This window comes from Rhineura floridana, chromosome 22, assembly GCF_030035675.1.
Source record: "Rhineura floridana isolate rRhiFlo1 chromosome 22, rRhiFlo1.hap2, whole genome shotgun sequence".
NCBI classification, from domain to species: domain Eukaryota; kingdom Metazoa; phylum Chordata; class Lepidosauria; order Squamata; family Rhineuridae; genus Rhineura; species Rhineura floridana.
In genome coordinates this window covers 14,916,086-14,939,267 of record NC_084501.1, presented here as the reverse complement: position 1 = coordinate 14,939,267, position 23,182 = coordinate 14,916,086, and positions in this window count along the sequence as shown.

Sequence of the window (23,182 nt, the reverse complement as noted above, 5' to 3'; positions counted from 1 at the left end):
CATCCTCTTCAAAAGAATTAAACATCTGGGTTGAACTCTCCCTCCTCAGATATTAAGACCTGAGCTGAGTTTTGTCAAATTATTTCCCCTCATTGTCAAGGAATCTCTCAGGACTGTTGTTGAAATTGGATCAAGGCATCACCATTTCTAGAAAGAGATTCCCACTAGTATTCTGTAAGGTGGCGCTCAACGGATCAATGTGGTTTGACATTCTGTTCTAGTATAGAATCCAATTTCATCTGGAACATCGTGCAAGTAGGAATGTCTCACAAAGCATCAAAGATGATTCAACAGAGCAAAGAATGTGTTATGGTGTGTGTGACAGAGCTGCTCAATTTTTTATTTTTTAAAAAATCTATCCAATAAACAGAGTGCAATGCATAATGTTTTTTGTTCTTTTTTATAAAAACAGTTCAAACATCTTAAATGTATCATTTTCATCATGATTTCAAATTAATGAGGCAAAACCATGGTGTTCTGACGTTTCCCCTCATATTGGAGTTTTTGACAGTGGGCTTTAAGCGCAAGATGAGATGATGGTTTGTTACAAATGGAACTTGGACTTTCTCATGAGCACAGCATCTGCTGCTACAGCCCTTCTCCTTCCCCTCCTCTCCGCTTGTCATTTCACTGTCAGAAGACTATCCTTGGTGGGTCTGTGTGAGCGTTGTTGTCTTTGTTGCATATGTACATGCACAAAGTTACATGGGTGGGAACTCTTTCATTTCATTTCAAAAAAACCTTTCCAATAAACACGGTGTCCTTACCTCACATCAGCTTCTTTATTTTTTAAGGCTGTGCTTGGTGCCCAGCAAGAGATGCCAGAGATTCCAGAAGGTAGTACAGGCTGAGAGTTTCTTGAACCCCTGGCCCCTGGAGGCTTATGACATGCCCCAGGGCATTATACTCTCTCAGATGCTATTTCACATCTACCTGAAGCTGGGAGCGATGAGGAGATCTGGAGGGAGATATGAGGAATGGGCCGTAGCTCAGCTGTTCTGCATGCAGAAGGTGTGACGTTCAACCCCTGGCATCTCCAGGTTGAGCTGGGACAGACCCCTGCATGAATCCCTGGAGAGCTGCTGCTGCTCAGTGTAGATGCACCAGTGGGTCTGGCCCAGTATAAGACATGTTTCTATCTTCCTAAGTCTGGCCACTGTGAGCCAATCACATAAGGCTAAAAAAAGAGAGGCAGCAATGGCCAAGGGGAACACCTCCAACAATTCCTACTTTTAAAAAAGAAAATTGCAACGCCCTCGCTGCACAAGGGTGGGTGTCCAGGACTCTGACCGTCTTAGAGGAGAAGTGAGTGGGGTGGCACCTTAACCCAAACAATAGCCCAGGTATGACTCTCCCTGCCGGTCTAAAGAGGTTCTCACCTGCTCCTCCTGATGGAGGAAACTTCTGCAGACTTCCTCCTCTAATGATGGGAGGGATGTTCACCCTTGTTGAAGGGACAGGGGTGGCGTTTGCTTCCTAGCTTTGGATATGACAGTCGGTTTTAAGAGGGGGCATTAGCCTACTGGGATGGCATAACTCTTTCCCAATTATTGATTTTCAGTACATACAATAATAAATAATAATAAATTTAATTTCTGTGTCGCCTATCTGGCCAAAGGCCACTCTAGGCGACGTACAAAACAGTTAAAACACAATGAGATAAAATACAATAATACAATAAAAACAGTATGAGAACAATACAGCAGCAACAATATTAAAACAGGGTAGGAGGCATTTCAGTCACAGTAATTAACCCTCCCCGGAGACCCCAAAGGCCTGTTGAAAGAGCCAGGTCTTTAAGGCTTTACGGAATGCATCTAGGGAAGAGGCGTGCTGGAGATCTTGTGGGAGGGAGTTCCAGAGAGTGGGGGCCGCCACTGAGAATGCCCTCTCTCTTGTACCCGCCAATCTAGCTGTTTTTGTCGGCGGGATTGAGAGAAGGCCTTGGCTGATCTTGTCGGGCGGCATAATTGGTGGCGTTGAAGGCGCTCCGTAAGATAAACTGGGCCGGAACCATGTAGGGATTTAAAGGTCAATACCAACACCTTGAATTGGGCTCGGAAAATAACTGGTAGCTAGTGTAGGTCGAACAACACTGGTGTAATGTGATCCCGGCGGCGACTATTCGTAAGTAGTAGAGCCGCTGCATTTTGTATAAGTTGTAATTTCCAGACCATTTTCAAGGGTAACCCCACGTAGAGCGCATTACAGTAGTCCAAACAAGAGGTGACCAGGGCGTGTACTACCAGGGGGAGCTGATGAGCAGGAAGGTAGGGTTGCAGCCTTCGTATGAGGTGTAGTTGATACCAGGCTGCCCGGCTCACCGCCGAAATCTGAGCCTCCATGGACAGCCTGGAGTCAAGTACAACCCCAAGACTGCAGACCTGGTCCTTCAGGGGTAAATTCACCCCATTGAACTTCAGGTCAATGTCACCCAATCTTCTCTTGTCCCCCACAAGTAGTACCTCGGTCTTATCGGGGTTCAGCTTCAGCTTGTTCCTTCCCATCCATCCACTCACGGATTCCAGGCACTTGGACAAGGTCTCCACAGCCAACTCTGGTGAAGATTTAAACGAGAGATAGAGCTGAGTGTCATCTGCATATTGGTGACACTGCAGCCCAAATCTCCTGATGATTGTCCCCTGCGGCTTCATACAAATATTAAATAGCATGGGAGAGAGGATAGAGCCCTGTGGCACACCACAATTGAGAGGCTAAGGGTCTGAAACCTCCTCCCCCAATGCTACTTGTTGGTACCTATCGGAGAGAAAGGAATGGAACCACTGTAATACAGTGCCTCCAATTCCCAATCCCTCCAGGCGATGTAAAAGGATACTGTGGTCGACAGTATCAAAAGCCGCTGAGAGATCGAGGAGGACAAGAAAGGTGAATTCTCCCCTATCTAATGCCCTCCTCAAATTATCTACCAGAGCGACCAATGCTGTTTCAGTTGCGTGACCAGTCCTGAAACCCGATTGGTATGGATCCAAGTAATCCGTTTCATCCAAGTGTGTTGACAACTGGTTGGCCACCACTCACTCAATGACCTTGCCCAAAAATGGTAGGTTCGAAATTGGGCGGAAGTTATTGAAAACTTGGGGATCCAAGGAGGGCTTCTTCAGGATGGGCTTTACAATTGCCTCCTTGAAGGCTGATGGCATCACACCCTCTTTCAAGGAAGCGTTTACCACCGCCTTGATCAACTTGCCCAATTTCTCTCTTCAGCTCATAAGGAGCCACGATGGGCAAGGATCAGTTAGACAAGTGGTAGGCTTCACAGATGAAAGCATCTTGTCCACATCCTCAGAAGGGAGAAGCTGAAACCGATCCCAACTTACCGGCATGCAACTGGCCAACTCTGGTTCATCCACTGTATCCATGGCGCACGGGATCGAGCTCTGTAAGTGTTCGATTTTGTCAGCGAAGTGCTTTGCTAATATATCACAGGAGGCCTTTGACTGTTCCAAGGGTTCCTGAGCAACTGGACCGACCAGGCTTCGGACCACCTGGAACAGCCTCCTGGGACAGCACTCCGCAGATGCAATAGAGGCAGCAAAGAAAGCCTTCTTTTCTGCCTTTATTGCCACTTGGTAGGCAGCTACTGCTGCTCTAACCTGTGTCCGGACATCTTCGGAGCGAGATTTCCGCCACCGGCGCTCTAGTCGTCTCACCTCCTGTCTCAAACTACGCAACCGTGGTGTATACCATGGTTCTAGTTGAGTTCTATTCAGGGGGAGAGGACGTTTCGGAGCCACCCGGTCTAATGCCCTGGTGATCCCATCATTCCACTCCTTCACCAGGGTTTCGACCGGGCAACCTTCAGCAGGTTCCAATTCCCCTATCGCAGTCAGGAATCCATCCGGATCCATCAGGCGCCTAGGGTGGACCATTCTAATAGGTCCTTCACCCCTGCGGAGTGGGCATGGTATTGAGAAGTCTATGTTTACCAGGTAGTGATCTGACCATGACACAGGGGTGGAATGAACCACTCCCAACTTCAGACCACTTCTCTCCTCTCCCAGGACAAATACAAGGTCAAGAGCATGACCGGCTACATGGGTGGGCCCAGTATTACTAAGGTGCAGTTCCCAGGAAGCCATGGTTTCCAGGAAATCCCGAGGGGCTCCAGTGAGAGTGGCCTCGGCATGCACGTTAAAGTCACCCAGCACTAACAATTCTGGGGACAATGCCCGTACAGCCGAGACCACCTCCAGCACCTCGGCCAGGGAGTCTGCTGTGCAGCGGGGTGGGCGGTACACCAGCAGGATCCCTAAACTGCCCTTCGGGCCCAACCTCCAGTACATACAATCAACAAATTGAGTCCTATGGAGAGGAGGTCTGGAAAAAACCAAGGACTCTCGGTAGATGACTGCCACACCCCCTCCCCGCCTTCCTACCCTCGGCTGCTGTGCATAACAGAAACCTGGTGGACACATGGCCTCAAGAATGGGAGCAGAGGCCTCGTCCAGCCAAGTTTCTCTAATGCATGCCAGGTCTGCCCGCCCATCCAAGATCATATCATGAATGAGTGAGGTTTTCTGAGCCACAGACCTGTAAATACAAGTAAATTTCACAGTGTGCTCTCGTTTTACTTCCAAGATTATACTTTTGGCAAAGAGCATGTGACAGAACAATCTGTGACATTCCTAGTTTCTTTATCACAAAGGTGAAATTGCACCGCATCTTAACCCCTGGACCTATTTGTTTGAACTTTGATATATTTCTTACCCAGGGGCACCTCCTGCATGGCCCCAGTTCTCAGTCTGACTGCCCAGAAACAAACTAAGGGAGGAAAAGTAATTTCTTCTTCTGGTTTCTCTTTCCAAATATTTAAGTCTATCCTTATGTGAAAAGCACTAATATTTCTGAAATTTGGCAGACTTCACAACCTCAGTAGGGATGACCATCCCTGCACTCCTGAAGGAATTGATAGAAACTTTCCTCTTTTTTCAAAAAAATAAATACATGAATAAATATTCCTTCCAGGAAAACCCTTGATCCTAGTTGAAATTTGTCATCATTAATTCACTCTGGTAATATACTTGAAATTTTATTTATTTATTTATTTATTATTCACTATTAGATTTATATCCCACCTGTCCTCCAAGCAGGAGCCCAAAGAGGCAAACAAAAGCACTAAAAACACTTTAAAACATCATAAAAACAGACTTTAAAATACATGAAAACAGAACGTCTTTAAAGTTGTCATGCTCACTCCACTCTGGTCATATGCCTGCAAGTTTTATCCGCTTATGTGAAAAGAAACAAAAGCTGCATCCATTCTTTATGTTTCCCATTCCAGAGCTTCAAATTTAACTGATCAGATTAGGACCTGAATAAGAAATCAGATTAGAATGAGGCAGAATGGATTTGAAAGAGAGACTAAAGAAGGAAGTGTGTCTCAACAGGACAGACATACACACACATCATGATAACAGACACACAAGACTCACACATCATGATAACAAACAAATCGCAATCAGAAGAAATAATGACCTGCTGCAACACTGATATGATAAGAGAATGCAGAGAACGTCCCCTTGTCATCCCTTGATGGATCTCTGAATATTCTTCAGACCTGCAAAAGTGATGATGCTTCCAGTCTCCAGAGAAGGTCTTTGTCTAGTGTCATTTTAATTTACCTGTCATTAAACTCTCCTGCACAAAATGGCTTGTTGACTTTTCTGAAGCTGCTCACCTTAGAAATGCTTTCATGCATTCCTTTCCTCCCTACAATAAATGTTATCTATCTGCATGACAATTATCTGTTGTGCTTTAATTCAGTTATAGTTTCTTTTAGTCATTATGGACAATCAGGTTGAGGCTCACGTTAGCTGGGGGGGGTACGTGTGCTCAAGGCAGATGCAATTTTCAGATGACCCAGATGGAAGAATTATCCATTTATGCTTCCTTCTTATGTGGCCCTTACATTCTACATTCCAGATTAAAATTCCAAATCAATATTTATAATTATTTAATCAGGCTTTCAATTTCAAGGTCCCCCTCAGGGTTTTTTGTTGAAAACTGGATTGAGGTATAACCGTTTCTAGAAAGAGATTCCTTCTAGTATAGCATAAACTGTCCTTCATTGGATCAATATGTGTTGGCGTTCTGTTCAAGTATTTTTTGGAATGTAGCACCAATTCCTCAAAATGCAAACATCTTTATATGGAATTAGACATAACTGGAGCAAAGAACTGGAAGCTCACCTAATACCTGCGCAATAAGAAAAAGCCATATGCACTATTAAACTGGCCATTCATGGTGTTAAGATGAGGTTCATCCAACCGAAAATAATCCTCTGGGCCTACTGGACACCAGCACGCCTTAAGCACAAGGATATCCCACTGCTGGAGATGCAAACAGCCACAAGACAACCTAACTTGCCTACTATGCTACTGAGCAGTAATCAAACCCTTCTGGAAGGAAGTACAGGCTAGAATTAACTTGCTTTTTGGCAACTCCTCAGTAACAGGAGACACCAATATAGTGATCAGCTACATAGTTGCCAGATGGGGGATCCCCCAAAGGACAGGAAGAATGGATCAAGTGAGCCATATTGGCAAATAAATAAATGAATAGATATAATGATGGAACACCATTTAGGTGAGTTACCCTTGGCCTAGGGATGCAACACTAACCACAAATGAGAATCATTTCATGGCTTGCTAACCCACTCAACCAGTAGTATAGTGGCAAATTCAGAAGGGCAAGGTCCCTTCATGATAGTCACAGCCACACCCCTCCCTCCACCCTTTGTATTGTTGCTGGGCTGAGAATGAGATGCTTGTTCATGCCTTCTCTTACTATGTCAGACACCCTAGGAGACTATCAGCATGAAATGACAGAGTGTTAGCTGCTGAAGAGAGTATTCTCAGTGGCCGACTCACCTCCTTTCACTCTTATTTGTTCCAATCCACAGGAAAAGGCAAGGAAGCATCTTAGAAGACAGTTCTCACTCCCCCTCTCATGCTGACCGGCTCATCAGATGCTGGAGATTCTGCTCCCATAAACATAAGGGGTATAAGACACACACCCCAAGACCCTGGCCAACTATACCCCTGCACTCAACAACAGCTCCCATTTTTTCCTCCTTTTTTCAAGTAGCTTGCCATCGTTTCCACCTCCCACCTTAGGAAACTATATTCCTTTGTCGTGACAGTCAACTGGGCTGCTAGATGAGTAAAAAGAATGTGTGTCCTCGTGTTAATGGCTTAATTAAGCAATTAGTTGTGTAGATGCCAAAGGATAAAAAAAACCTCATCTGTTGACTGACTCATCTCACCGGAGAGAAAAACAAGGGACAAGTGCAACATATATTCCGGAGCTATGGGAAAGGTTTCAGTCTGGGAAAACAATCTCAACCTGGAGAAACTTTCCATGTGGTGTGTTGGTTAGAGTCATTGGCAGATTTATGGTCTGTAGGGGCCCTGCGTGCAGCCTTTTTTCGGGGGGAGTGTTGTTCATCTAAATAAACGTGATGATGTCTGAAAAGTATGATGTAGCTATATGCATAAGAACGAATGTGTTAATAACATGGATCTCTTTTTTAAAAAATATTGCTTTATTAAAAAGTAGTTCTTTGTTTTTCGTTCATTATATCCAGTGCGTATAGAGAGAGATTAAAAAACCTCACTTCTCTTCTTCCGAAAAAGAACTTTATTTACTGAGACAAAATAGATGAAAATCCAAAGGTTTTCATAAACTGTTCATAGAGCTTTGTCATGACAACAGCAGAAAGAGGAAACAGCCTTCCCACTGGGACATCTGGTGGGCCACTGCGAGAACAGGATGCTGGACTAGAAGAGCTACAGGCCTCATCCAGCAGCCAGGCTCTTCTTATCTTCTTATGCTGTAAAAGTCCATCAGCATCAGAAAGCCCAAGTCACACAAAGCACTGAAAACTGGGTAGTCCAGACCTTCTGCACCTAGCAGACCACCAGGAAATTCGGCTCAATAACTACACAAAAATAATCAAACTTCCAAGAGATTTGGAGCCCATTTCTGGAACCTTTCATTAGGTAAGACCCACAACTAGGAAGAATTGGGATGCACAATTTAATGCAATGCAGCGATGGAAACTTCTCCAGTTCAACGGTGATGAATCTGGGGCCTCAGCAGAACACTGACAATCATTCACCTTAATGCTTATCTGAGCAAAGGAACCCTAACACTGCACAACATGCCAAACGACTGAGCTTCAGAAATGAAAATGTTGTAAACATCCCTTCCCCTCAAAAAAAAGTGGGACATGAGGGCAAAAGGTGGTAGGAGAGTGCGGGGGAGGGATAAGGAACTGTGTTGTTTTAATAATGTGAAATCCTAACATACTATACATTCAAACATGTTGTCTTTGATTGAGAATTTCAATGTATATTTTATATTCTTTGTAAAGCATTTAGAGGGATTTCCCTCCTTCATATCATTCAGTAGGAAACAGATTCTGTTAAATAGAAAGTAAAAAGTTACCGGAGTCACATCAAATGTTTTCATGCATCCAAAATGAGCCATTCGTTCTCTTTTCCACCCCAAATTTGGCACAGATCATCCTCACACCTACCTCTCTTACACTGCTAGGTTTTAGATCAGTCCGTTGAAGCATTTTTTAATGATAAGCCATAGAAACCCCCACCCCACCCAAATTTCTCATTATAATGGTGGAAGACCATTCACCTGAGCTACCCTTGACCCTGGGATTCAACCCTAACCACAAATGAGAATCATTTCATGGCTTGTTAATCCACTCAACCAGTAGTGTAGTGGCAAATTCAGAACTGCCGGGTCTCTGCATGATAGTCACAGCCACACCCCTCCCTCCACCCCTTTTTTTGCTGCTGGGTTGAGAATGAGATCCTTGTTCATGCCTTCTCCCACATCAACAAACGCTGTAGGAGCCAATCAGCATGAAATGAGAGAGTGTTAGCTACTGAAGAAAGTCTTCAGAGAATTGGTGACATTCCAGTGGCGGACATCTTAGAAGGGCTGGTGTGAGACTGAATCAACTTACTTGGGTGAGAGTTCATCTGTAACAGCTAAAGGAATTGGTTAGGATGGGTAATGCTGACACCTAATCAGACTCTTACGTGAAATTTTGTTTTTAATTTTGTATTGACACACCAGAACAGAAGGGAATTAGGGTGTGCAATCTGGAATAGTACACCAATGCACGATTCAACTTTCTATAAAAATAAATGGGAGAATACACACATTTTGTTTGGAGGGGAAGCACCTTAAAACTATTTATTTGATATTTTTTTAAAAAAAATCACATTATAACAATATTGGAAAGGTGTTGCTTGAAATAATTGAAAGAAGACACAAGAATGACCATCGGGAGGAACGTAGGATTTATAGTCTCATATATGACCACAGGAATATATTATTAAGAATATGGATTCTGATGTATAGAAGAAAATATTGGCTACCTATGTAATGAGAAATTTCTATCAGAAATCAGAAGAAGACTAGGACTGGGGAGGGCCGCTATGAGAGAACTAGAAAAGGTCCTGAAATGCAACGAGGTATCACTGAACACCAAAGTCAGGATTATTTAGACCATGTCATTCCCGATCTCTATGTATGGATGTGAAAGTTGGACAGTGAAAAAAGCAGATAAGAAAAAAATCAACTCATTTGAAATATGGTATTAGAGGAGCACTTTGCGGATACCATGGACTGAGAAAAAAATAATAATTGGGTGTTAGAACAAATTAAACCCGAGCTATCACTAGAAGCTAAAATGATGCAACTGAGGTTATCATACTTTGGACACATAATGAGAAGACATGATTCAGTAGAAAAGACAGTAATGCTGGGAAAAACAGAAGGGAGTAGAAAAAGAGGAAGGCCAAACAAGAGATGGATTGATTCCATGAAGGGATCATAGTATAACATCCTGCGTTGAGTTTCTGAAACAGCAATCTCAGCACCATCACTGCACATAAATAGTTATACTCGCCCAATATTAACACAAACTCAGTATTTTGCATACAAACATTCTCTTTCCAGTTGTCAATGGTTTTTGTCACCAAATGTGGAGAATTCCAGTTCATCTAAATGGTCCCAAATGCAGAACAGCTGAAATTATCCTCTAGTTTCAATACCCTGCATATTTGAGAGTCACCACCATCTATTCCATAGGGTTCATCAAACCTGTTCTTTCTCTCTCAAAAAATTATTATTATTAAATTTTCTACCTCTGCCTTCCTCCCAGAGAGAGCCCAAGATGGCACACAATGGACAGAACACATGAAAAAACACTGAAAACATCTCAAAAACAAAATATATTAAAACATATTAAAATATCTTTTAAAAAAGAAATATATATCTATAAAACAATTTTAAAAGCAATTCCAACACAGACACAGACTGGGATAAGGTCTCTACTTAAAAGGCTTGTTGAAAGAGGAAGATCTTCAGTAGGCACTGAAAAGACAACAGAGATGGAGTCTGTATAATATTTAAGGGGAGGGAATTCCAAAGGGTCAGTGCCACTACACTCAAGGTCCACTTCCTATATTGTGCAGAGTGGACTTTTGGATAACTTGGTGTCTGCAGGAGGCCCTCACCTGCAGAGCGCAGCGATCAACAGGATGTGTAAGGGGTAAGATGACCTTTCAAGTAACCTTGTCCCAAGTTGTGTAGGGCTTTGTACACCGAAACCAGCACCTTGTTTTTAATTTCTTCATGTATCCTGGCAACTACAGCATCAAAACCGTTGAATCCCTGACCCATGAATCTTTGAACTGGGTTTGAAATATTTTCAATTTCATTTGCACATGACCTTCCTGTCCTCTAAGAGTCAGCAGAATAATATGCATGTCTCTTCAAAAGTGATTCCCACAGAGTCCAGTGGGAACGACACATATCTATATATATGAAGCCACCTCTCAGCAATCCTGGCTTTCTTCCTTGTCACTCCAAACGCTGTATCACCTGTGTGTCCCTCAGGGAGACAGCTACCTTCAAAAGCAATAGGACAAGTAGAACATATTACATCAAACAGAACATCTGCAATATCCCTGAGTCATCAAATGCAAAAGACCAAGACGTCTTTCCATGAGGATGTTTTCTTAAAAATATGGAAAATTGCTGCAGAACTGTTGTGAACTAAATGTAAGATTAGAAAAATGAGAAACTCAGAGGACCATAATTGACAGAATCTTCAATCTCTATATATGAAAAATCTCAGAATGTTTCCAGAAAATACTTTCTTAGGTTTTTTCTCCCCTCAGCTCAAGTTTGAACATCTTAGTCAGCTAGTTCAGCATTCCATACCCTGGAACACCATTCCTCTGAATTCTATCATCACATATATGCTGATCATAGTATAAGATCCTGCCTTGTTTTCTGAAAGAGCAATCACAGCACCAACACTGCACATCAAATGATATACTCTTGTGTTGGGTCAGCGGGACAGACTGGGGATTCTGTTGGTGTACCGCCCACCCCGCTGCCCAACAGTCTCCCTAGCTCAGCTGACGGAGGTGGTCCCGGGTGTACTGTTGAGATCCCCCAGCCTGTTGGTTCTGGGGGATGTCAACATCTATGCCAAGGCCACCTTATCCGGGGCGGCTCAGGATTTCATGGTTTCCATGACAACCATGGGACTGTCCCAATATGCCATTGGCCCAACACATGTAGCAGGACATACTCTAGACTTGGTTTTTGCAACTGGACATGAAGATGGTGATCTGAATGTGGGGGGCCTTACATCAGTCCCTCTGTCATGGACAGATCACTGCTTGCTGAAGTTCAGACTTACAGCGGTTTTTCCCTTCTGCAAGGGTGGGGGAACCTATTAAGTTTGTCCACCCTCAGAGACTAATGGATCTGGATGGTTTCCAAAGGGCTCTGGGGAGTTTTCCAGCTGATAGGGCTGGCACTCCTGTTGAAACCCTGTTTGAACTGTGGAGTACAGAAATGACCCGGGCGGTTGACATGATTGCTCCTGAGCACCCTCTCCTGTGCAGAGCTCGTAATGGTATACCCCAGAGCTGAGATCGATGAAACAATATAGGAGACAGCTTGAGTGCAGATGGAGACAAACTCCTGGTGAATGCAATTACACACTGATAAGTGCCTATGGTAAGCTGTATTTAAGGACAGTGTGCACAGAAAAAAAATTTTGCTGCCACTTTAAAATCATCAATCTGCCACACAGTGCAGCTCTTCAGAATTGTCCAGGGGCTATTACACACTGGCCCCAAGGACATAGTAGAACCTTCTGCGGCCTGCTGTAATGAATTTGCTAGGCACTTCCAGGATAAAATCTTTAGCATTCAACACGACTTAGCCTCCAGTGTTCTAGCAGGTGAATCAAGCGGAATATCCAGAGCACAGCCTTGTCCTGATTTCTAGGATGAGTTTCTGTTGGTACAGCTTGAGGATGTTGACAAGGTGCTTGGACAGGTTTGTGCAACCACTTCTGTGCTGGATCCTTGCCCTTCTTGACAAATAAAAGCTAGCAGGGATGGAACAGCTGGCTGGGCCAAGGAAGTGATTAATGCCTCTCTGTGAGAGGGGGTGGTCCCTGGCTGCCTGAAAGAGGCGGTAGTGAGACCACTCCTGAAGACACCCTCCCTGGACCCAGAAAACCTTAATAACTATAGGCCAGTAGCAAATGTTCCATTCCTGGGCAATGTCCTTGAATGAGTGGTGGCAGGCCAGCTCCAGACAGTCTTGGATGAGACCAATTATCTGGATCCATTTCAGTTGGGTTTCAGGCCTGGTTTTGGCATAGAAACAGCCTTGGTCACCCCATGTGATGACCTCTGTCAGGAGAGAGACAGGGGAGTGTGACCCTGTTGAGAAGGAAGGACGTGTTTGCTTCCACTCAGTCAGCCTTTTCCCGGTGGTATCCCTTAGTTAAAACATCTTTTGGGTTTGAACAATATTTCGTCTATCTGACCTCCACTGCTTTAAGAAAGGCCTTTATGGCCTTACGCTTTCAGACTATGCCCTCCGCTTTTTTGGAGGGGAGATACGCAAAACGCCCTATTCATCATAGACTCTGTATTTGTGAATTTCCTGAAGTGGAGGACATCGCACACTATTTACTACGATGTGCGCTGTATACCAAGCCTAGAAGGAAATTCCTTGCCGCCATTTTACACTCCTGGAGATACAGACCACCTTTGCAGCAAACGTGTGCTCTTCTTGCTCCCTCCGATCCATGGGTAACACTTCAAGTGGCAACATTTGCCTTGGCAGCAGGTAAGTTGAGAGCTGGTCATTTAGCAACTGTGGGTATGCGTCCGGAGCCCGCCCCTGACTAGTCTATTTTAACTATAAGCCCCTTGGCTTGTTTTTCTTTTAATGCATTTTAGGCATTGTGTGTGATCTCTTGTAAGAGGAGTCTTTTATAGTTTATATGGTTTTATTTGCCTTTTCCTATTTGATTGGTTGCACTATATTGTGATGGCCACTGGCTACAAACAATAAAATTTACCTACCCTCCCATCTCTTAGACCAGGATGGGGAACCATCCACAAGTTCAGACAGATTCACACCACGCATTTGAAACACATTCAGTGCACATTGAACACACATTGTTTATTGAATGTGTATCCCACCCTTCCTTTTGAAAGGAATGGAGGGCAGCAAAGATAAACAAAACCATTTAACAAAAAGAACACCAAAAAAAATGACTAAAACAAACTATAACTGAATTAAACCACAACAGATAATCGTCATGCAGATAGATAACATTTATTGTAGGGAGGAAAGGAGTGCATGAAAGCATTTTTAAGGTGAGCAGCTTCAAAAAAAGTCAACAAGCCATTTTGTGCAGGAGAGTTTAATGACAGGTAAATTAAAATGACTCTAGACAAAGACCTTCTCTGGAAACTGGAAGCATCATCACTTTTGCAAGTCCGAAGAATATTCAGAGATCCATCAAGGGATGACAAGGGGACATTGCCACCACACCAAAGAAGACTCATGACACATATATGGAGAAATGTTATATTTATTAAAATATAACACATAATCAATCAAATTCAAATCAGCCAATAATGAATATCAACTACTTCGGGCAGGTGAGGCTCAACCTATCTGTGAGGGTATGGACCCTCCAAACCAGGAGGCAAGTCAGTCACCTCGCACTGCAACTCCCTAGCCAAGGATGTGGGAAAAATTTCTCCCTCCTTGCAATTGGAGTCAGGTATGTGGTTCCAACCTCCGCATCCTGGCCCCGCCGAACAGGCGTTCACCCTGATGCGCAAGCCGGTCCCACGTGGACACTTCCCAGATCCACACCAGACATTACGCCTTGATGTTTCAACAGGGGGTGCCCTTTACCAAAATGCCTCATCCACCTCTATTTTAACCCCAATTACCACACCTGCCTGAATCCAACGCCAGCCAAACCGGAATCACCACGACCCCCCGAAACAAGCCAATTGAATCAAACCCAAGCAGTATGGAGTAGGCAAAACCAAAGACATTCTGAAATCAGAATCTCCAAAAAAAATTCCTACTCAGCCCCCTCAGGCGACTAGCAGAGCCCATACTGACAAGGGAGGGGTGGGTGGGTGCCGCAAGGCAAAAAAGGCGCGTTCTTAGGGAGGAGCAGGCTATATATAGCTGCTCCAACCCTTTTTCCAGTTGGTCAAGGTACACCACCTGACCAATTACCCTTTCTTCTCGAACCTTCCCGAGTCTTCCCAGAAGTAGGGTGGCCGCAAACTAGTCCCTTGCAATATTGCAGGAACTTTATTCTCTGCATTCTCTTATCATATCAGTGCTGCATCAGTTCATTATTTCTTCTGATTGCAATTTGTTTGTTATCATGATGTGTGAGTCTTTCTTTGCTGTATGTATATGTCTGTCCTGTTGAGACACACTTCCTTCTTTAGTGTCTCTTTCAAATCCATTCTGCCTCATTCTAATCTGATTTCTTATTCAGGTCCTAATCTGATCAGTTAAATCTGAAGCTCTGGAATGGGAAACATAAAGAATGGGTGCAGCTTTTGTTTCTTTTCAGATAAGCGGATAAAACTTGCAGGCATATGACCAGAGTGGAGTGAGCATGACAACTTTAAAGATGTTCTGTTTTCATGTATTTTTATGATGTTTTAAAGTCTGTTTTTAGTGCTTTTGTTTGCCTCCTTGGGCTCTTGCTTGGAGGACAGGTGGGATATAAATCTAATAATGAATAAAAATAAATAAATAAATAAAATTTCAAGTATATTACCAGAGTGAATTGATGATGACAAATTTCAAGTAGGATCAAGGGTTTTCCTGGAAGGAATATTTATTCATGTATTTATTTTTTTGAAAGAAGAGGAAAAGTTTCTATCAATTCCTCCAGGAGTGCAGGCATGGACATCCCTACTGAGGTTGTGAAGTCTGCCAAATTTCAGAAATATTGGGGCTTTTCTCATAAGGATAGACTTAAATATTTGGAAAGGAAAACCAGAAGAAGAAATTACTTTTCCTCCCTTAGTTTGTTTCTGGGCAGTCAGACTGAGAACTGGGGCCATGCGGGAGGTGCCCCAGGGTAAGAAATATATCAAAGTTCAGACAAATAGGTCCAGGGGTTAAGATGGGGTGCAATTTCACCTTTGTGATAAAGAAACTAGGAATGTCACAGATTGTTCTGTCACATGCTCTTTACCAAAAGTTTCCTCTTGGAAGTAAAACGAGAGCACACTGTGAAATTTACTTGTATGTAATGAAAATCAATAATTGAGAAAGAGTTATGCCATCCAAGTAGGCTAATGCCCCCTCTTAAAACCGACTGTCATATCCAAAGCTAGGAAGCAAATGCCACCCCTGTCCCTTCAACCAGGGTGAATTTCCCTCCCATCATTAGAGGAGGAAGTCTGCAGAAGTTTCCTCCATCAGGAGGAGCTGGTGAGAAACTCTTTGGACCAGCAGGGAGAATCAGATCTGGACTATTGTTTGAGTTAAGGTGCCACCCCACTCACTTCTCCTCTAAGAAGGTCAGAGTCCTGGCCACCCACGCTTGGGCAGTGAGGGCGTTGCAATTTTCTTTTTTAAAAGTAGGAATTGTTGGGGGTGTTCCCCTTGGCCATTGCTGCCTTTTTTTTTTAGCCTTATGTGATTGTCTCACAGTGGCCAGACTTGGGAAGATAGAAACATGTCTTATACTGGGCCAGACCCATTGGTGCATCCATACTGAGCAGCATCGGCTCTCCAGGGATTCATGCAGGGGTCTGTCCCAGCTCAACCTGGAGATGCCAGGGGTTGAACGTCACACCTTCTGCATGCAGAACAGCTGAGCTACGGCCCATTCCTCATATCTCCCTCCAAATCTCCTCATCGCTCCCAGCTTCATGTAGATGTGAAATAGCATCTGAGACAAGATAGTGCCCTGGGGCACCCCAGAAGCTTTGGGGGGCAAAGGGACCAAGAAAAACTCAGCCAATGCTACCTTCTGGGATCCTCATCTCTTGTGCATCAAGCCCAACCTAACTACATATGGGGGGAACAGTAAGAACATGTTTATTGGAGTTTTTTTTGAAACAAAAACAATCCCAGCCACATAAGTTTGTGCATATACGTATGGAACAAAGACAACAACACTCACAGACTCACCAAGGATAGGTCTTCTGACAGTCAAAAGGCAAGCAGAGAGGAGGGGAAGGAGAAGGGCTGTAGCAGCAGATGCACTGTAAGCTGTGCTCACGAAGAAGTCCCAGGTCAAATTCTAACAAACAGTCATCTCATCTTGCTCTTAGCCCATCCTCAACAAACTACTATATGAGGGGAAAGGTCAGAATACCATTGTTCCCCCCACATTAATTAGAAATCATCATGAATTAATACGTTTAAGACGTTCAAACTGTTTACACAAAAAAGAAAGCAAACATTGTGCATTACACCTTGTTTATTGGATAGAGGTTTTTTTTAAGAAAAAATGGAACAGTTCTCTGTCACCACCATAGTATATATGCGTACCTAACAAAAACAGCAAGATCCTCCGTGGTGCAGAGTAGTAAGTGGCGGTAACGCAGTCGAAGCTCTGCTCACGGCCGGAGGTCGATTCCAACGGAAGGAGGAAGTCGAATCTCCGGTAAAAGGGGTCGAGGTTCACTCAGCCTTCCATCCATCATTGGTCAGTAAAATGAGTAGAAGGGAAGGTGGAAGGCATTCAAAGACGTATTTGATTGCTGCAGTATTGAGAGAATTTTTTTGATTGCTGCAGTATTGTACTTCTGCACCTTTGGTGCATATAGAGTTTTTAACAACCATAATCCCCTGATGAAAGCCCTTGATGGGCTGAAACGCGTTGGACATTTTACATTATAAGCATAAAGCTATTTCTTCAAAGAATTTATACAATAAACACATTGAAACTCCCTCCTTAGGCATTCCGGGTTCACACCCTCCTTTTTTCAGTAAAATGAGTACCCGGCATATGCTGGGGGGTAAAGAAAGGCTGGGGATGGAACTGGCAATCCCACCACATGTATACAGTCTGCCTTGTAAACATTGCAAGACGTCACCCTAAGAGTCGGAAACGACTCGCACTATAATTGTGGGGACACCTTGACCTTTAACAAAAACAGCAACACTCAGACAGAGTCACTGAACATGACAGATCTGACTTCCAGGTGGGAGGTGAGGAGGAAGGAGAGGGGCTGCAGTGAGAGGGGCATTGTGCTACTACGGCTGGATGAAGGGTTTGTGTTGCCCTATCTGAAACCTTCCTGTGGAGTCCATTTGCTCATGAGTGCTGACCCTCAGCCATGCACATGTGAATATGTATTCCGCCACACAGACACAACATTTCTACTTTCTGAAATTGACCCAAACAGCATTAGCTGAAGGACTCCTGGAAGTTCAAACTTCTACATATTTGTCTTCTTTGGAGATTATCATCAAATATTTTGTGAGTTCCATGCATCTTATTTCAGGTGACCTAGAAAACACATCTTTCTTGATACAAAGTTCTGGCTGCCATTGTGTGCAGAGACCTGGTTGTGGGGTTGCGGGGCTGGCCCTAGCAAGGGAAGGGAAGAATCCATGGCTGGTGGTGCCTTGACCTGCAGAAGTGCTGGTGCAGCACCTTTCCAGATCTCCTCCTTGGATCCCCTTCTTCAATCCACCCACCCTTGGGGTCCAGCTCCTGCTGAGGCTTTATGGGGTCTCCGGTTAACAGGGTCAGAAAGGATTTTTTCCTCTCCCATGGGGAGGGTTGTTCTTCCTTTCCCTCAGTGAACAGCTAGAACTATTACAAATTACTTATAATTTTTCACAACTTTTGGAAGGGGAGGAAATGGCATTGAGCAGGAGAATTAACATAACCTATAGATTATACACTAGTTTTTTTTTAATTGTGTTTTTTAAAAAAAATTATGTGTTTTAAAATTTGTGTATTTGTTCTTATTGTTTTTAATTGTTGTAAACCGCCCAGACAGCCTCAGCTATGGGGCTGTATATGAATGCAAGCAAGCAAGCAAGAAATAATGGAACACAATGTCAAAGCACATTCATCCATTGAGGATCAGCTTACAGAATACTAGAGGGAATCTCTTTCTAGAAATGGTGATGCCTCAATCCAATTTCAGCAACAATCCTGAGAGGTACCTTGACATTGAGGGGAAATAACTGGACTAAGCTCAGCTCTGGTCATAATATCTGAGGAAGGAGAGTTCAACCCAGATGTTTCATCCTTTTGAAAAGGGTGCTGGAATTGAACTTTGGGACCTTACTCAAACAGTGACCAATCACTACGACTTTACCCTTTTAGTGTTGATAGTTCTATCTTTCCTAAAATCACTTCTATCTTGAGCAATCCTCACCCAACCAGAATCTAAACCTGATTGCCCCAAAGGAGTAAAACATAAGAGGACCACAACAGATCATTTTGATGCAGATAGGTAAGGTTTATTGTATGGGAAAGAGGAGTGCAGAAAAACATTTCCATGATGAGCAGCTTCAGAAAGGTGAACAATACATTTTGTATTGTATTGAACAGGGCCCCTTGAAATGAGTGAAATGACAGATGAATGATGAGTAAAATGAGAGAAGGCATAAATACACAGAGAATAACAGAGCTTCTCTGCAAACAGGAAGCATCATAAATCTTGCAGACCTGAGGAATATTCAGAGATGCATCAAAGAATGAGCAGTTAATTTGGGATCCCTTGGATTTTGGTCAGAATGCCTTCAGGTTGCCTTGAAAGAAAGGAAGCAAAAAAGTCCATATCTAAGAGAGTTGGAGGGAAACCTGAGAGGTGCTTTGAGCAGGCAGGTGTAGGTCTGAGTGTCAGAGGTGATGATGCAGTCTGCTCTTGTTTATCTGGATGGAGAGGCTCAACATTTCTGCCTCTCAGCCTCAGAGGAAGGCAATGGTGAACCACCTCTGAGTACTGCTTACCATGACAATCTATTCATAGGGTCACCATAAGTCGGGATTGGCTAGAAGGCAGTCCAGTTTGCTAATAGAGGTGGAAGGAAAAGCATAAGGAGCCGTGAGTCATTGTAGGAGTGTGTAGGCATGAGTGTCAGATGCGATGAGCCATCCTAGGATGAATAAACTCTGATTTATCCTAATGAGGAGGCTCATCATTTCTTACACTCAGACCAGAGTGACTCTCAGACAAGTTACCATGCATTGCATTTCAGGTCCTCTTCCCTCCCCCAGTCAGGTGGGAATCTGTTCCCATATGGAAAATGGGTTGGAGCTGCTTCAAACAGTGGACCAACTGGATAAAGAGGAATTATACGGGGAAGTCTAATAGGATCTCTTACAATCATTAACTGGGGGTCTGGTAAAGCATTCAACAGGCTAGCACCAGATTGTCCTCCTAGACTCTGGGCAGGATTGTTGCTAGGGATTACTGAGGATCGTCCACGATAAAGTAATTCAGATGAGCCAAACGAGTATAGTTGTGGAGGTATGACCGTAGCAAGGGGCTGGATCACTCTTTCAGGAAATGCTAGTGTTCCAATCATAGACATCTTAGAAGGATTCCTATGATCCTGAAACAACATTGTTTGGAAGAGAGTTAGTCTGTAACAGTTGAAAGAATCAGTTAGGAAGATGAAAGCTGATGTCTGCTAGGACTGTATTTTATTTTATTTTATGTACCTTGCATATAAGGAGTCAGAGAATGCAACCTGGAATAGGGTACTGATGTACAATATGACTTCCTGGGGAAAAAAGTGGAAAAAAAGAAAGAAAAAAGAGAATATTGGAGAAGTGTTGCTGGAAGTAACTTACAGGAAATACAGGAATGAGCCTTTTTCGGGAACACAGAGAATAATAGCATCAGACCGAAATAACAAATGGCGGAGAATATTTGGCAACTAGAGTTTGGAAACTGTATGTGTGTGCCAAGCAACGTTTGCAAAATGGTTCTGTTAGGGGAAAGTGCGCAAATAAATAAATATATCAGTCAAAACTACATATGAATTCCTGCTGGGAGGAAGGGCGGGATATCAATAAAAAATATAAAAATAAAAAAATAAATTAATTAAAATTAGGAGAAATTCGCACTAACATACAGGGGAATTTCCATGAGGACTTTTTTTTTTTTAAAGGAAAATTGCTGCAAAAATGTTGAGAACTAAATGTAAGGTTGGAAAAATGAGAAACTCAGAGGACCAAAACTGACAGCATTTTCAATCCCTCTATATATGAAAAATCTCAGAATGTTTCCAGAAAACGGCTTCTCAGAATTATTGCCTCAGCACAAGTTTGAACATCTTCGTGCGCTGGCTGAGCATCCATACCCTAGAACATCTCTGAATTCCACCACCACCTACATGCAGATCATGGTATAAGGTCCTGCCTTAGGTTTCTGAAAGAGGAACCACAGCACCACCACTGCGCATACAATGTTATACTCGCCCTATGTTAACAGAAACTCTGTATTTTGCATGCAGACAATCAGTTTGCATTTGTCCATGATTTTTGTCAGCGAATGGGGAGAATTCCAGTTCATCTAAATGGTCTCAAGTCACCTGGTCCCAAGCTGTGTAGGGCTTTGCACACCAGCACCAGCACCTTGTTTGTTATTCCTTCATGTATCCTGGAAACTACAACATAAAACCATTGAATCCTTGACCTGTGAATCTTTCAAATATTTTCAATTTCATTTGCAGATGACCTTCCTGTCCTCTAAGAATCAGCAGAATAATATGAATCTCTCTACAAAAGAGATTCCCACAGGGGGAGTGTATATACATACACTTACCTAGAGTAGGAAGAGCAGATATTCCGGAGACAAGAGTTGGTGAATGACACTGTTAAGAAGACCTTCTGGGGCAGTGACTTTTATATGTTTTCTTTCAGACCTTCGACAGCTTGATCCACCCTCCGAAAGTGCAAACTTTGCACGCATCCGGCTTAGATCATACTAATTAGCGTAATTAGCGTAATCACAGCCCAGGTCTCTGGGAGTCCCATAGATTGGGTTCCAAGAACATTCCGTTTGATTTTGAACTAAGAGATAAGTACGTTTTGTCTTCTATTTCATTTTGGGCGTCTTGGCGTTCTCGTCAATTGCCTTTGAGCATCATTCGTGTGGTCCTTCCTGCTTCAGAGCCATAACAACTGCTGGATGACCGCAAAGTTTCGTGTGGAGTGTGTGGCGTTTGCCAACTCAGCCCTCTCCTGGTCCATGTTTCTGCAGACTGCAGATATACTTGGCGTCTCCTTAAGGCGCTCCTCTTATGGTTTATCACCACAGCAATCTAAGGGGCTAACAAAGCAAGAGTTCTAATTAAATTGCGCCTCTATGACATGGAACAACAAAGCAATTTGGCTGCTATAAGAAAATTCTGCCCATAGTGTCACAGTTTTCTGCTCAGTCATCTGAATTCACTGGCACCCTATTTACAAAAACTAATAATTCTTAGATATAGAAGAGCTTTTCCTAGAGCAAGATTGAATATACTACCGTCAGCCATAGTAAAAGGGCATTTTAAAAGAATTCCACTGCAAAATTCTGTATGCCTATGTGGAGATGGTAGTGTTGAAACAGGAGCCCATGTAATGCTATTCTGCTCTTCCTAGAAAGATTTGAGAAGTGAGCTGATTACTCCATTGTTGTCTTCTTTCCCAGGGCCTTCAACTAACTTGTATGTTTGTTTTTGTGTTGCAGACCAAGAGCAGAGGTGTCAGAAGTGCCTGCAAAAGGTTTAGCAGAAGCCATTAGAATGACATCTACAATGGTACCTTGAGTTTTAATCTGATGTAGGATTTTTGGGTTTTTAGTTGATGGTTTTTGGATATATCAGTTGCTTGTGGCTAATGCAGATAAAGGATCTGAACTTGGTGTCTCTTGTTCAGGGGTAGTGAAGGCACTGGCACTAGCTGGCAATAGAGCAAAGAAAGCATGGGGCTTATCCAATTCGCCACATGGCATATTGGAGGGAAGGTGGGGATGTACAGGAGATTATTGCTGAAGTCATCCTAGATATTTTCTTTCTTTCTTTCCAATGAATTGTGTATCTGTCAGACGTCAATGGGCAACCAGTTCCTGAAGGCAGTTTTCTCAACTTAGGGCTGAACAAATGGCACACTGAGTTCAGGTTCACAGGCACTACATCTGTGGAAACAGATGTTGGCTGTTTCTTTTAATGGATGACATTGAACAAAGTGAAGCTTGATCCACATAGGGTAGGAGTCCTAGTGAACTAGAGGTTGTTTTCAGATCCACTTAGGACAGAGGTAGGTGACCTGGGCTGTTCAGATGATGTTGAACCCCAGTTCTCATGATTCTCAACCATCATGCATGGGTAATGGTCAGGGATGATGGGAATTATACCCTGCAACATCAGGAGTACCAAGGATTCCTCCCCCCACTTTAGGATTTTCTAGCACTCATTTTACACAAACCAGAGTTGGCATATTAAGGTCTTCCTAGATGCACATTTACTTTTTATGTAACTATGTAACTAAAGTGCTTTGGAAGGTCATTCAGCATCTTGAAATTGTACACCAACAATGGCATATCTTCAAAGAAAAGAATGTCACATTTTCCAATTAAGATAGTCACCTTTAGGTTATTAATTACAGCAGACAGGTTGATGCAGTATCTTGACCCAATCTCATCATGGGCTGGATTTACTATGTGCTCTTAAGATTTTAATACCTTAATGATCTGAATGTTTGCCCAGAAGAGTGCTGACTCAATATTTGGAAGTTGGGAAACCATATAAATGCTCTCACCATTTCAGTCGTTTGCACTAGTATCTTTTG